The sequence below is a fragment of the Oryx dammah genome, unplaced genomic scaffold (genome assembly GCF_014754425.2).
Source record: "Oryx dammah isolate SB20612 unplaced genomic scaffold, SCBI_Odam_1.1 HiC_scaffold_8, whole genome shotgun sequence".
In the NCBI taxonomy this organism is placed as follows: domain Eukaryota; kingdom Metazoa; phylum Chordata; class Mammalia; order Artiodactyla; family Bovidae; genus Oryx; species Oryx dammah.
In genome coordinates this window covers 55,842,878-55,859,419 of record NW_024070192.1, presented here as the reverse complement: position 1 = coordinate 55,859,419, position 16,542 = coordinate 55,842,878, and the positions used below count along the sequence as shown (strand labels likewise).

The 16,542-nt window shown below is 39.7% G+C and overlaps 1 pseudogene; it reads right to left on the bottom strand.

Annotated features, from left to right (window-relative positions):
• Nucleotides 1–301: 301 nt before the first annotated feature.
• LOC120866692 lies at nucleotides 302–864 on the bottom strand (annotated as a pseudogene).
• Nucleotides 865–16,542: the final 15,678 nt, after the last annotated feature.

Here is a 16,542-nt window from a genome sequence, read left to right as displayed (position 1 = left end):
AGGGGGAAAAGCAAACTCAAGCCTCAATGCTGAGATCATTACAACCTTTCGAGGATGTCATCAACAGTCCATGCAGCATAGTTTCAAAAAATAAGCATCTTAAGGGAAGCAGATAACTCTTTTAGAACCCCAGATATATTTTCTGGCTATATTTATGTGGGGCTCTCTGTCTGCAATGGGTGGTCTAGAAGAGGCTCTTCCTTGGGACAACATGGTCACAGGACTCAGATGGCCCAGTGGGACTGAGGGGAGCTGAGGACTCGGGTGGAGGCCCCTTTCTGCTTCAGTTGGAGACCAACTTCTAAGGCACAGTCCAGGGCCCTGCAGTCCTCTCCCTGTATCTTCTGGTGTAACGCTTAATGTAGTCTGCCCCTTTATTCCAGAAGACCTCATTGTCCCCTAAATGATGTCCTGCAGCTTCTATATCCAGTGGATCACCAAAATTCAAAGAATCGGTAAATAAAGAGTTTGGTCCCCAGACAACATCCTTCAGAGTGCTTGTGGGGGCCCAGTCAGTGCCCTGAGACGTATCTCGCCTTTTCCTGTGGGGTTGGTGTGCCAGACCTGGGTCAAGCAGTTCACTTTGGGAGGCACCGTGTTGTATGCATCGAAAACTTCAGCTTCAAACTGAAATTTTCCAACCTGTTAGTAACCCTTATCTGGGGTGACAGCTGAAAGCAATGAAGCTCGCTTGGGTCGGAAAAATGCACTTTACACCTGTAAGGTAAATTAGCTTCAAGTTCTGCAACCTTTTTAACAAACAGCCTGTCACAGAAACCTGCCGGGTGGAGTCAGAGGCTGTGGCTGACACTCAGGACCTTTGAGACTGTCCTCGTGCTTCAGTTTGCTTGCTAGCGTCAGCATCACTGCTACATTTATCCTGGGCCCCCGGAGACAGGCAAGGCAGGCCAGTGCCCAGCATCATGGTGGGTAGGCGATGTCGAGACTCAGCCCCTCACCTGTGCCACATCTTCTTTATCCTTCATCTGTTGACAGACACTTAGGTTGCTTCCATATCTTGGCAGTTATAAATAATGCCACTGTGAACACTGGAGTGCATTTGTCTTTTTGAATTAGTGGTTTGTTTTTTTTTTTTTTGGATATACACCCAGGAGTGGAATTGCTGGATCATACGGTAATTCTCTCTTTTTTTTTTTTTTTTAGTAATTGCCTTACTGTTTTCCACAGTGGCTGCACCAAAGTACATTCTTGCCAACAGTGTAACAAGGTTCCCTTTTTCCCACGTCCGTGCCAACATTTGCTATTTGTGTTCTTTGGGATGACAGCCATTCTGACAGGTGTGAGGTATCTCATTGAGGTTTTGATTTGCATTTCCTAGATGATTGTTGAAGGTGAGCATCTTCTCATGTGCCTGTTAGTCGCCTGCATTTCCTTTCTGGAAAATGTCTATTCAGTTCTACTGTTCATTTTTATGTTGAGTTATATGAACTGTTTATATATGTTGGATATTAACCCCTTAGCAGTCATACCATTGCAAATATTTTCTCCCATTCAGCAGATTGTCTTTTTGCTTCGTCAGTTTTTTTTGTTGTTGTTGTTCTTGATACTAATACATATAATCTGTATATTCAAAAACCTGTTAGTAGAATTTTTTCATCTTTTCTGGCATATAGAATATATGTCTTCTGTTTTAGTTATCTATTACTGCTTAACAAACCACCCCAAAGCTTAGCGGCTTGAAACAACAACCATTATTTGTTTTGCTTGTGTATCTGCAACTTAGGCAGGACTCAGTGAAGCCAGCTCACCTCTGCTCCATGCAGTGTTTGCTGGGGCAACTCAACAGAGTATGGAAACAGTTGGTGAGAGGATCTACTTTCAAGATGACGCCCTTGCATGGCTGGCAAGCTAGTTCTGCCTGCCAGCCAGGAATTCAGCCCGGGCTGTGGGCTAGGGCCTTTAGATCCCCTCCAAGGCTTCTTGGGCTCCCTCACGTCATGGTGTCTAGAAACTGAGACAAGCCTCCAGAGGAACAGGAAGCAGTATTCTCTTCTGTGACTTGGTCCTAGGAGTTAGAGTATCACTTCTGGGAGTGGGCAGAGCAGTCACCCTGGCTTACAGTGAGGGGACGTAGGCACTACCTCTCGCCGGTGTGACTGTCACAGTCACGTCGTAGGAGCTTATGTGGGATAAGGGATATTGTCGTGGCCATTTTTTAGAAAGTACAATTTGTTAAATTACTAGAGGGGAGAAAGTATTTCAAAATCTCCCTATATAAGGCCTTATTTAACTTTGTAGTTATGAGAAATGGCTAGAATTAGAAAGATTTGAATTTGCATCCTGACTGTAATACTTACTTTCTCTGCATCTATGGACATTTCACTTAGTATTTTAAAAACTATTTGTTAAAGGGAAATGTTGATATACAATGCCTAGAGTTTGTACCTGACTCATATTAAATAGTCAATAAATTATCATTTCTAAAAAAAACAAGGATGACTGGGATACCGCTGTTCATATTGTTCCAGAAGTTCTAGCCCAGTGATGAATTTCAAGTTTAGTTTTGAGAGTAGAACACTTTTCCTCTCATAACTCTTTTGCAAAGCAATTAGAAAACCAACAAAAGCTTCGCTCTTATTTCTGAAGCAAGACTGGGGGTCTGGAGCTCTCCCTGCTCGTGTACTCTACTTCCCATGATGGAGCTGGAGACATCTCCTCAGATGTTTCAGTCCATATGATAACATAGGAAAGGAAAATAATTGGTATAGTTATTGGATAAGCTATGAAACATTTATCTTCCTCACTTCTGACAATATGATTGTCTGTACAAAACTGAGAACAACTTAAAAACTAATGGAACTGATAAAATAATTTAGTATACAATTCATATTCATATATATATATATATACATGTGAATATATAGAAGGATCCACAGAATTCGTATATTAATTCACTCAGCAGATATTTATGTGTGAAAATGAAAGTTGCTCAGTTGTGTCTGACGCTTTGTGACCCCCATGGACTAGACAGCCGATGGAATTCTCCAGGCCAGAGTACTGGAGTGGGTGGCTATTCTCTTCTCCAGGGGAACTTCTCAACTCAGGGATTGAACTCAGGTCTCCACATTGCAGGTAGATTCTTTACCAGCTGAGCCACCAGGGAAGCCCTATTTAAGTACAGATATGTGCTTATAACTGGGGATACAGTGGTGAAAGGGATGGACAGGTCTCTGCTATTGGGCTTATACTCTGATGGGGAAGGCGTGTGCTCAACTAACTACAGATCAATATCGTTATTGGAGAGCGAATAGTGCTTATTTGTTTACTTTTCATTTCTTTTCCACTCTCCCCACTGAGGGAGTAAATTTTATACAGGAAAAAAGGTAAATGGCTGAGATAACAAAAGAGGCTGAGGAAGAATCTTTAGAAGGAAGATTTAGGCTGAAACCTAAAAGATTGGAATGAGTGAAGGGTGTCGGGAGAGCAGCTGAGGCAGAGAAGAGTGAGGGCCACATTTCTGAGGTGAGGAGACACTTGGTATAACCAGAAGCTAAAGAACAGCAGACTGTGGCCCAGTGAGTTAAGGGAGGGTGGAGAAGATGGGGATGAGATGCATGAAGGGCCAGTCAGATGGCAGAGGACTCTACAGGCCAGGGGGAGAAATGTTAATGGTATTTACTGCACCCTGAAGCCAAAGAATGGTCACAGGAGGCCAGGGGGTGGGGTGGGATCACAGGATGACTCAGCATTTTAATGCAGTTCTCTCTGTCTCTGTGTCAGGAGAGGACTCCAGCAGGGAGACCATCAGCAGGTCACTAGGACGTCAGGAGCAGTCGTGTGGCTTTGGCTAGGTGAGAAGTGCAGATAGCAAGAACTGGACAAATCCAAGCTCACATATGGGAAGTACAAATGGCAAAAACTTGAAAAATCATACTTTGGTTTTGAAGGAAAGAGAGTAGTATCATAGTAAGTTTTCTTAACTTCCAAAGAAATCTGATCTACTCTCATGGACATGCAACCCTAGTGAGACAGTAAGCAGAGAGGACCTGAATGAGACCTTTTCCAGGTGGAAATGGTCTAAATTAAGTTGGTAGAAGTTATGAAGAACATGATCTACAATCCCAGTCAGGCTTTGGATTCCAAACTTAAGTGCTCTACTCTAAGGGAAGATTCAAGGCACCAATTTTTATGCCAATTAATATGAGAGTGCAGCTTTTCAGTCTGGGGATCACAACTGAAGTGAAACCCTACACTTGTCCTGAAACATCCTCTGTGGTGATTAGTCAGGGCAACGGAAGTGACTTTGTAATACAACACTTCCAGCTACTCTCTGAATCCCTTTACTGGAAGGTGGTGGATAACTTTATTTTCTATCCCTTTCAGGAATCAAACAGATCTAGTTTCTTGAACTATCATTTTATTTTAATAAAGTTCACATAAGGTATATATTTCAACAAGCAAAACTATAAACTCCTTTCCCTAGCAGCTGATTTGTGTGCATTGTATTTATATTAGCAGGTGGAATACGCTAGGGACCCTGAGTTTTCACTGGATCGGTGACAACATGATTTGACTAACTGGATAATCAAGTTATTATTCAAGGTATTACCTCTTTATACTACAATTTTCTCATCTATAGAAGTGGTGGACTAGATAATACGTAGCATACACTGACTACTTTCTATAGTAAATTGTGTTCTTGTGAACAGCAAGCTAAAGATAAGAATTGGCATCTCATGCATCTTTGTACCCTATAATAGCTATTATAGCCATGAACGCATAAAATCTCACGTTGTTGTTCTTGTTCAGTCATTCAGTCATGTCTGACCCTTTGCAAGCCCATGGACTGTAGCCCACCAGGCTCCTCTGTCCATGGGATTCTCCTGGCAAGAATACTGGAGTGGGTAGCCATTCCCTTCTCCAGGGGATCAGTACTTAAGGAGAATTCTTATTTATTTATTATTTATTTTATTCTTTTATCTTTTATTTATTTATTTAATTTTTATTTTTACTTTATTTTGCTTTACAACACTGTATTGGTTTTGCCATACATTGACATGAATCAGCCACGGGTGTACATGAGTTCCCAATCCTGAACCCCCCTCCCACTTCCCACCCCATATCATCTCTTTGGATCATCTCCATGCACCAGCCCCAAGCATCCTGTATCCTGTATTGAACATAGACTGGCGATTCATTTCTTACCTGATAGTATACATGTTTCAATGCCATTCTCCCAAATCATCCCACCATCTCCCTCTCCCACAGAGTCTAAAAGTCCGTTCTATACGTCTGTGTCTCTTTTGCTGTCTCGCATAGAGGGTTATCATTACCATCTTTCTAAATTCCATATATGTGTGTTAGTATACTGTATTGGTGTTTTTCTTTCTGGCTTACTTCACTCTGTATCATAGGCTCCAGTTTCATCCACCTCATTAGAACTGATTCAAATGTATTCTTTTTAATGGCTGAGTAATACTCCATTGTGTATATGTACCACAGCTTTCTTATCCAATCGTCTGCTGATGGACATCTAGGTTGCTTCCATGTTCTGGATATTATAAACAGTGCTGTGATGCACATTAGGGTACATGTATCTCTTTCGATTCTGGTTTCTTAAGTGTGTATGCCCAGCAGTGGGATTGCTGGGTCATAAGGCAGTTCTATTTGCAATTTTTTAAGGAATCTCCACCCTGTTCTCCATAGTGGCTGTACCAGTTTGCATTCCCACCAACAGTGTAAGAGGGCTCCCTTTTCTCCACACCCTCTCCAGCATTTATTTAGAGAAGAGCTAACACATATCCTACTCAAATTCTTCCAGAAAATTGCAGAGGAAGGTAAACTTCCAAACTCATTCTATGAGGCCCCCGTCACCCTAATACCAAAACCGGACAAAGATGCCACAAAAAAAGAAAACTACAGGCCAATATCACTGATGAACATAGATGCAAAAATCCTTAACAAAATTCTAGCAATCAGAATCCAACAACACATTAAAAAGATCATACACCATGATCAAGTGGGCTTTATCCCAGGGATGCAAGGATTCTTCAATATCTGCAAATCAATCAATGTAATTCACCCCATTAACAAATTGAAAAATAAAAGCCATATGATTATCTCAATAGATGCAGAGAAGGCCTTTGACAAAATTCAACATCCATTTATGATAAAAACTCTCCAGAAAGCAGGAATAGAAGGAACATACCTCAGCACAAAAGCTATATATGACAAACCCACAGCAAACATTATCCTCAATGATGAAAAATGAAAGCATTTCCCCTAAAGTCAGGAACAAGACAAGATGCCCACTTTTACCATTACTATTCAACATAGTTCTGGAAGTTTTGGCCCTAGCAATCAGAGCAGAAAAAGAAATAAAAGGAATCCAAACTGGAAAAGAAGAAGTAAAATTCTTTTATCTTTTAATGTAGCCACTTTGATAAATATTGATCAATAAACATCTATAAACAAATGAGTATGTAAATAAGTAAAAGAATAAACTAAGGGTGACATCTAAATTCTGTTTCAATATTAAATTTATAGTTTTACAGCTATGATTCATTACAGTCTTTTAGGCATAAAAATGCTTGCAGATCTAATAGGACTAGAAGTTATGTTCTCTGCTTCATGTTTACTTCTTCTGCTGCTGCTAAGTCGCTTCAGTCATGTCCGACTCTGTGCGACGCCATAGACGGAGCCCACCAGGCTCCCTTGTCCCTGGGTTTCTCCAGGCAAGAACACTGGAGTGGGTTGCCATTTCCTTCTCCAGTGCATGAAAGTGGAAAGTGAAAGTGAAGTCGCTCAGTCATGTCCAACTCTTCCCGACCCCATGGACTGCAGCCCACCAGGCTCCTCTGCCCATGAGATTTTCCAGGCAAGAGTACTGGAGTGGGGTGCCACTGGCTTCTCCGGCTTCATGTCTATAGATCCCATACCAGTAAGAGGTGACCTAGAGATGAGAAATGGGTTCTAGAATTGAACAGAACTGGCTCCAAACCTCAGCTCTGCCTCTGATCTACTTATGTGAACTTGGACAAGTTACTTTACTTTTCTAAACTTCAGTTTCTTCATGTAAAATCTGGAGAGTGTAATAGAATGGATTTTAAAACTGGTATTTTAAAGATTAAACAAAAACCCTTAGCACAGTTTCTGTTACAAGTATTCAGCAGATTTAATCTACTCTTAACCAATTTCAATTCAGTTTAGTCCCTCAGTCGTGTCCGACTCTTTGTGACCCCATGAATCGCAACACACCAGGCCTCCCTGTCCATCACCAAATCCTGGAGTTCATTCAGACTTATGTCCATCGAGTCAGTGATGCCATCCAGCCATCTCATCCTCTGTCATCCCCTTCTCCTCCTGCCCCCAATCCCTCCCAGCATCAGAGTCTTTTCCAATGAGTCAACCCTTCGCATGAGGTGGCCAAAGTACTGGAGTTTCACCTTCAGCATCATTCCCTCCAAAGAAATCCCAGGGCTGATCTCCTTCAGAATGGACTGGTTGGATCTCCTTGCAGTCCAAGGGACTCTCAAGATTCACAGTTCAAAAGCATCAATTCTTCGGTGCTCAGCCTTCTTCACAGTTCAATTCTCACATCTATACATGACCACAGGAAAAACCATAGCCTTGACTAGACGGACCTTAGTTGGCAAAGTAATGTCTCCACTTTTAAATACGCTATCTAGGTTGGTCATAACTTTTCTTCCAAGGAATAAGCATCTTTTAATTTCATGGCTGCAATCACCATCTGCAGTGATTTTGGAGCCCCCAAAAATAAAGTCTGAGACTGTTTCCACTGTTTCCCCATCTATTTCCCAAGAAGTGATGGGATTGGATGCCATGATCTTTGTTTTCTGAATGTTGAGCTTTAAGCCAACTTTTTCACTCTCCACTTTCACTTTCATCAAGAGGCTTCTTAGTTCCTCTTCACTTTCTGCCATAAGGGTGGTGTCATCTGGATATCTGAGGTTATTGATATTTCTCCTGGCAATCTTGATTCCAGCTTGTGTTTCTTCCAGTCCAGCATTTCTCATGATGTACTCTGCATATAAGTTAAATAAGCAGGGTGACAATGTACAGCCTTGATGTACTCCTTTTCCTATTTGGAACCAGTCTGGTGTTCCATGTCCAGTTCTAACTGTTGCTTCCTGACCTGCATACAGATTTCTCAGGAGGCAGGTTAGGTGGTCTGGTATTCCCATCTCTTTCAGAATTTTCCACAGTTTATTGTGATCCACACAGTCAAAAGCTTTGGCATAGTCAATAAAGCAGAATAGATGTTTTTCTGGAACTCTTTTATGAGCTTTGGAGCCTGGCAACAGGTTCATCAGCCTACTTTGCTACTCCTTTCCCTTAGTAAGATAAAACTCTTGAGTATTTAGCAAGAGCAGACATTCAACATTACAAGTTGAATAGAATAAAACAAACTTGATTTGGATGGCCTTTGAAACAGATTAACATCGGCTCAACTATAGAAGTTAGAATTAACTATTGAGAAACCTGTATGCAGGTCAAGAAGCAACAGTAAGAATCTTATATGAAACAACTGACTGGTTAAAAATTGAGAAAGGAGTATGACAAGGCTGTTCATTGTCACCCTGTTTATTTAACTTATATGCAGAGCACATCTTGTGAAATGGCAGGCTGGATGAGTTACAAGCTGGAATCAAGATTACTAGAGAAATATCAACAACTTTAGATATGCAGATGATACTACTCTAATGGCAGAAAGAGAAGAACTAAAGAGCCTTTTGATGAGGGTGAAAGCGGAGAGTGAAAAATCCAGCTTAAAACTCAATATTAAAAAAAAAAAAAGATCTTGGCATCGGGTCCCATCACTTCATGGCAAAGAGAAGGGAAAAAGTGGAAGCAGTGACAGGTTTCCTCTTGGGCTCTAAAATCACTGTGGATGCTGACTGCAGCCATGAAATTAAAAGACCATTGCTTCTTGGCAGGAAAGCTATGGCAAACCTAGACAGTGTATTAAAAAGCAAAGACATCACTTTGCTGACAAAGGTCCATACAGTCAAGGCTATGATCTTTCCAGTAGTCATTTACGGATGTGAGTTGGACATAAAGAAGGCAGAGTGCCAAAGAATTGATGCTTTTGAACTCTGGCACTTTAGAATAACCTTGAGAGTCCCTTGGACAGCAAGGAGGTCAAACCAGTCAATCCTAAAGGAAATCAACCTTGAATACTCATTGGAAGGAGTGATGCTGAAGCTGAAGTTCCAATACTTTGACCACCTAATACAAACAGCTGACTCACTGGAAAAGACCCTGATGTTGGGAAAGATTGAAAGCAGAAGGAGAAGAGGGCAATATAGGATGAGATGGTTGGATGGCATCACTGATTCAGGGGGCATGACCTTGGCCAAACTCCGGGAGATCGTGAGGGACCGGGAGGCCTGGCTTGCCACAGTCCTCAGGCTTGCAAAGAGTTGGATATGACTTGGTGACTGAACACACTCTGAGATAACACACTTCATAAGTGTTTGCTTTCACTTTACAGAGTGCTTTCATTTGTATTATATTTATATTACTGTTATGTAATCAAGTTTAAAAAATTGAAGTGACTTGCCTGATTCTTAAACACTAAAATTTTTTAATTGCAAAGCTAGTTTTCATGACCATGGCTCTATCTTAGAAATCCACAAACCAAACTGGTACTGTGAAAAATGTCCCAAGGAAAGTAGTTCCGATCTATACACAGATGTTTTTGTCTATGATATAATACATTTCATTAACTTTTCAGTTTCTTGGCGCCTAATACTTTTTATTAGTGAATAAGAACACATATTCTTTTAGTCCCCCAACTAAAAATAAAAACAAAAGCACTGACCAATCACAATAGGTAAAGCCTAACTTTGTTCCCTGTGCAAAGTTAGGCATTGGTGAACATTCATTATTCATTTATTTTTCATAGTATCTCAGAATGGTGTTTTCTTTTTCTTCTGCTATTATTAATGGCAATTATAGTCTCATAACTTTATTAGAATTATTTATTTTATTTGTTTAAATTGCACAAATTTTAAATATACTGAATTGTTTAGTTCAGTTCAGTTGCTCAGTCATGTCCAACGCTTTGAAACCCCATGGCCTGCAGCACCCCAGGCTTCCCTGTCCATCACCAACTCCTGGAGCTTGCTCAAACTCATGTCTATCAAGTCGGTGATGCCATCCATCTCATCCTCTGTCATCCCCTTCTTCTCCTTCCTTCAGTCTTTCCCAACATCAAGGTCTTTTCTAAGGAGTCAGCTCTTTGCATCAGGTGGCCAAGGTATTGGAGCTTCAGCTTCAGCATCAGTCCTTCCAGTGATTTTTCAGGACTGATTTCCTTGAGGATTGACTGGTTTGATCTCCTTGCAGTCCAAGGGAATCTCAAGTTCTCCAACACCACAGTTTAAAAACATCAATTCTTCTCCTTTCTTTATGGTCTTCATATGGTCTTCATCAGCTTTCTTTATGGTCCAACTCTCACATTCATGCATGATTACTGGAAAAACCAGTAATGGAAAAACCATAGCTTTGACCAGATGGATATTTGTCAGCAAAGTAATGTTTTTAATATGCTGTCTAGGTTTGACATAGCTTTTTTCCAAGGAGCAAGTGTGTTTTAATTTCATGGCTGCAGTCACCATCTGCAGTGATTTTGGAGCCCAAGAAAAGAAAGTCTGTCACTGTTTCCCCATCTATTTGCCATGAAGTGATGGGACTGGATGTCATGATCTTCGTTTTTTGAATGTTGATTTTTAAGCCAAATTTTTCACTCTCCTCTTTCACTTTCATCAAGAAGCTCTTTAGTTCTTCTTCACTATCTGCCATAAGGGTGGTATCGTCTGATATCTGAGGTTATTGATATTTCAGCAGGCAATCTTGATTCCAGTTTGTGCTTCATCCAGCCCAGCATTTTGCAAGATGTTCTCTGCATATAAGTTAAGTAATCAGGATGGCAATATAAAGCCTTGAAGTATTCCTTTCCCAATTTGGAACCAGTCTGTTGTTCCATGTTTGGTTCTGTTGCTTTTTGACCTGCATACAGATTTCTCAGGAGGCAGGTCAGGTGGTCTGGTATTCCCATCTCTTTCAGAATTTTCCAGTGTGTTGTGATCCACATAGTCAAAGGCTTTAGCGTAGTCAATGAAGCAGAAGTAGATGTTTTTCTGGAATTGTCTTGCTTTTTCTATGATCCAACAGATGTTGGCAATTTGATCTCTGGTTCCTCTGCTTTTTCTAAATCCTGCTTGAACATTTGGAAATTCTCAATTCATGTATTGTTGATTTTTCACTTACGTGAAGTTCTCAATTCACATACCTAGCTTAGAAAATTTTAAGCATTACTGATGTGTAGAGTGTAACATTCTTGAACCCACCATCCAGCATATACATTAATATTGTTCCTTATTTGAGTCATAATTTTTTAAAGAAATAAAATAAATCAGTTATTGTTGAAGTTAACAGTATCCTTCTCATTCACATTCACAGTTCTCAGGGCAAATTTATGATCTGTAAACACTATTTAAGTTTCTTACTCTGTACATCCTCCTATAACTTGCTTTTTTATTCATCAGTATTTTCATGATTTGTCCATGATTTTCAGATTTTTTTTCTTTAATTTTAGAAGATGTATAATGAATAAACCACAATTTACTTATTGATTTTCTGGTTGGTAGATTGTTGTTATGTTTTATCAACATTTTTTTTGCCATTAAATCAATGTGAATTCTTTATGCAATATTAGCAGTTCTGTCAATATACTAATAGGAATGCAGCTGCTGGACATACAGTATGTGTATCCTCACATTTAATTGACCTTTTCAATTTGTGTTTCATGCTCTCAGTTACATTTTAACTAGAGTACTTTGTCAGAGCTATCATTTTCCTCTGTAAGCACCAACACCGAATTTTTTAGTTTTTGCCAATTTAATGTAAACAATTAATGATGTAATGTATTTTGCATTTCTCCAGTTGCTATGGAAATTTAGCCGCTTTTCATGTGTCCGTATTTCCTGTGTCGGGTTTTCTACCTGTTCACATTGTCAATTTTGTTATTTGGGTTTTTTCACTGATTCCTAGTTCTGTATATATTATCAGTATTGATCCTTGGTTGGCTTTGTGAGTAACAAATGTCTTCTACCAATTTATATGTTGGGTTTTGATTTATTCATAGTATACAACTGAACAGGAGTTCCTGTGTTTTTATGCAAACAATAGTCAGTCAAGAGTAGGTGCAGGAAAGAAGTTTCTGTTTATTTTAAGCACCAAGGAATCTGATGCAGGGAATTAATTGCTGGTTAAGTTCCTAGAATAAGTGTGTGTTTGTTTTGTTTTGTTTTCAAATATATGGGGTCAGGGGAGAGATTGGCTACTTTTGTTTCCTTTTTCTTCCCTTCTTTTGTCTTTTACATTGTCACCAGAGAATGATGTAGAGTGTTTCCAGTTGGTTGAAAATGTCATTTGTGACTTATGGAATCATCAGCTTTAATGAATATTTTATGAGAGTTTGTAAGTAATGTGTGTCTATTGGCTAGGAGGTTCTATAAAACCCTTTGTATCCAGCATATAAACTATATGCTCTAGCCTTTCATATCTTTACCAATTTTTTGTCTATTTGATCAATCTATTTCCTAGAAAAGAACCTTTAGAATGTCCCACTGTGATTGTGAATTTGCTGATTTCTTCTTGTACAGTGAGCCCTTCATATCTGTGAGTTTCCTTGATTTCAATCAACCTCACATTGAAAACATAAAAAAAAAATCCAGAAAGTATCAAAAAGAAAAAATTGAAGGTGCTAAACACAGGCAGTTCATTTTGTAGTGTTTACATTGTATTAGGCATTACAAGTAAACTAAAGATAACTTAAGGTGTATGTGTGGATGTGCATAGGTTATATGCAAATATTATACCATTTCATGTAAGGGATGTGGGTATCTGTGGATTTGGGTATCTTTGAGGGTCCTAGAATCAATCCCCCCCGAAACTGAGGGAAGGCTGTACTGGTGACATTTTTCCCTTATGTATTTGACATTATACTGTGAAATGAATATAAATTTAGGTATTCAGAACTCCTGGAAAGTTCTGTCCTTTAACTTTTAACTCATGAACTTTTTTCTTGCCTTAAAACCTGTTTTGTCTGATATTGTTACAGCCACATCAGTTTGCTTTAGTTTGAGGCTAACTTATGTATTTCTTCCATGACATGACCTCTTCATTTTTCTGTGTAATTTATTTTAGGTATATCTCATATAAACATGTACAGCTGGGTTTTCTCAAAATTTGTATCTTGAATAATTACATGTATACAAAAAATTTAAAGGAATGGAATAGGAAATATTACTGCTGCTACTGCTGCTAAGTCGTGTCAGTCGTGTCCAACTCTGTGCATCCCCATAGACGGCAGCCCCCCAGGCTCCGCTGTCCCTGGGATTCTCCAGGCAAGAACACTGGAGTGGGTTGCCATTTCCTTCTCCATGCATGAAAGTGAAAAGTGAAAGTGCAATCACTTAGTCATGTCCGACTCTTTGAGACCCCATGGAAGGCAGCCTACCAGGCTCCTCTGTCCATGGGATTTTCTAGGCAAGAATACTGGAGTGGGGTGCCATTGCCTTCTCCAGGAAATATTACTACCTTTACCTAAATTTATCAGTTGTTTTATCACCTTTACATTTTATTTAAAATTTACACAATTTTATCATAAGTTGCAATTATACGCTACTTTACTCTGAATTGAATGAATTATATATCACATATTACATTATATTTATAATATAATATATTTATTACACATACATCTGCACACGAACTCATCAATTCAGTTCATTTCAGTCGCTCAGTCGTGTCTGACTCTTTGCAACCCCTTGGACTGCAGCACAGCAGGCCTCCCTGTCCATCACCAACTCCCGGAGCCTACTCAAACTCATGTCTATAGCGTCAGTAATGCCATCCAACCATCTCATCCTCTGTTGTCCCCTTCTCCTCCTGCCTTCAATCTTTGCCAGCATCAGGGTCTTTTCAAATGAGTCAGTTCTTCCCATCAGGTGGCCAAAGTATTGGAGTTTCAGCTTCAACATCAGTCCTTCCAATGAACATTCCAGACTGATTTCCTTTAATATGGACTGGTTGGATGTTGCAGTCCAAGGGACTCTCAAGAGTCTTCTCCAACACCACAGTTCAAAAGCATCAGTTCTTCGGCACTCAGCTTTGTTTATAGTCCAATTCTCGCATCCATACATGACTACTGGAAAAACCATAGCCTTGACTAGATGGACCTTTGTAGGAAAAGTAATATCTCTGCTTTTTAATATGTTGTCTAGGTTGGTCATAACATTTCTTTCAAGGAGCAAGTGTCTTTTAATTTCATGTATGTAATCACCATCTGCAGTGATTTTGGGAGCCCCCCCAAAATAGTTTGCCACTGTTTTCACTATTTCTCCATCTATTTGCCATGAAGTGATGGGACTGGATGCCATGATTTTGTCTTCAGAATGTTGAGTTTTAAGTCAACTTTTTCACTGTCTTCTTTCAGTTTCATCAAGAAGCTCTTTAGTTCTTCACTTTCTGCCATAAGGGTGGTGTCATCTGCATATCTGAGATTATTGATATTTCTCCCAGCAATCTTGATTCCAGCTTGTGCTTCATCCAGCCCAGCATTTCTCATGATGTACTCTGTATGTAAATTAAATAAGCAGGGTGACAATATACAGCCTTGATGTATTTGGAACTTGTCTGTTGTTCCATGTCCAGTTCTAACTGTTGCTACCTGACCTGCATACAGATTTCTCAAGAGGCAGGTCAGGTAGTCTGGTATTCCCATCTCTTTCAGAATTTTCCACAGTTTATTGTGATCCACACAGTCCAAGGCTTTGGCATAGTCAATAAAGCAGAAATAGTTGTTTTTCTGGAACTCTGTTGCTTTTTCGATGATCCAGCAGATGTTGGCAATTTGATCTCTGCTTCCTCTGCCTTTTCTAAAACCAGCTTGAACATCTGGAAGTTCATCGTTCACGTATTGCTAAACCCTGGCTTGGAGAATTTTGAGCATTACTTGGTAGCATGTGAGATGAGTGTAGTTGTGTGGTAGTTTGAGCATTCTTTGGCATTTATTGCCTTTCTTAGGGATTGGAATGAACTCATACACATATATTAATCATTTAAAAGTGTATTGCTGAGTAATAATTCATTGGTGGATATATCACAATTTGTTTTTATCAATTCACCCATTGAAGAACATTTTAGTTGCTTCCAGTTTTTGGCTATTACAACTTAAGATGGTATGAACATTTATTTCAATATGAGCAGTGGTAGTTTTTTTTTTTCTTGGATAAATATCTAGGAATGGAATGCCTACATTATATGGTAGGTTGTATGTTTAACTATTTTATTTATTTATTTTAATTGGAGGCTGATTACTTTGCAATATTGTGGTGGCTTTTGCCATACCTGAATCAGCTATGGGTGTGTATGTGTTCCCCATCCTGAATCCCGCTCTGATCTCCCTCCCTATCCCATCCCTCAGGGTCATCCCAGTGCACTGGCCCTGAGTGCCCTGTCTCATGCATGGAACCTGGACTGATGACCTAGTCCACATATGATAATATGCATGTTTCAATGCTATTCTCTCAAATCATCCCACACTTGCCTTCTCCCACAGAGTCCAAAAGTCTGTTCTTTATATCTGGGTCTCTTCTGCTGTCTCACATGTAGGGTCATCATTACCATCTTTCTAAATTCCATATGTATGTGTTAATACACTGTATTGGTGTTTTTCTTTCTGACTTACTTCACTCAGTATACTAGACACCAGTTTCATCCACCTCATTAGAACTGAGTCAAACCTTATTTTTAATAGCTGAGTAATATTCCATTGTATTTATGTACTACAGCTTTTTTATCCATTTGTCTGCCGATGGACATCTAGGTTACTTCCATGTCCTAGCTATTGTAAACAGTGTTGAGATGAACATTGGGGTACACGTGTCTCTTTCAATTCTGGTTTCCTCGGTGTGTTTGCCCAGTGGGATTGCTTGGTTGTTTGGCATTTTTATTTTCAGCTTTTTAAGGAGTCTCCACACTGTTCTCTATAGTGGCTGTATAAGTTTGCATTCCCACCAACAGTGTAAGAGGGTTCCCTTTTCTCTGCACCCTCTCCAGCATTTATTCTTTGTAGACTTTTTGATAGCAGCCGTTCTGCCTGGTGTGAGATGGTACCTCATTGTGATTTTGATTTGCATTTCTCTAACGATGAGAGATGTTGAGCACCTTTTCATGGGTTTATTAGCCCTCTGTATGTTTTCTTTGGAGAAATGTCTGTTTAGTTCTTTGCCCCCCCCCTTTTTTTTTGATTGGATCATTTATTTGTCTGGTATTGAGCTGCGTGAGCTGCTTGTATATTTTTGAGGTTAATTTCTTGTCAGTTGCTTCGTTTGCTATTATTTTCTCCCATTCTGAAGGCTGTCTCAACTTTTAAAGAAACTGTCGCACTATTTTCCACAGTGGTTTTTCCCTTTCCACTCCCACCAGCAATGCAGGAGAGTTCGATTTCTTCCACATCCTTGCCAACACTTACTTTGGTCAATCTCT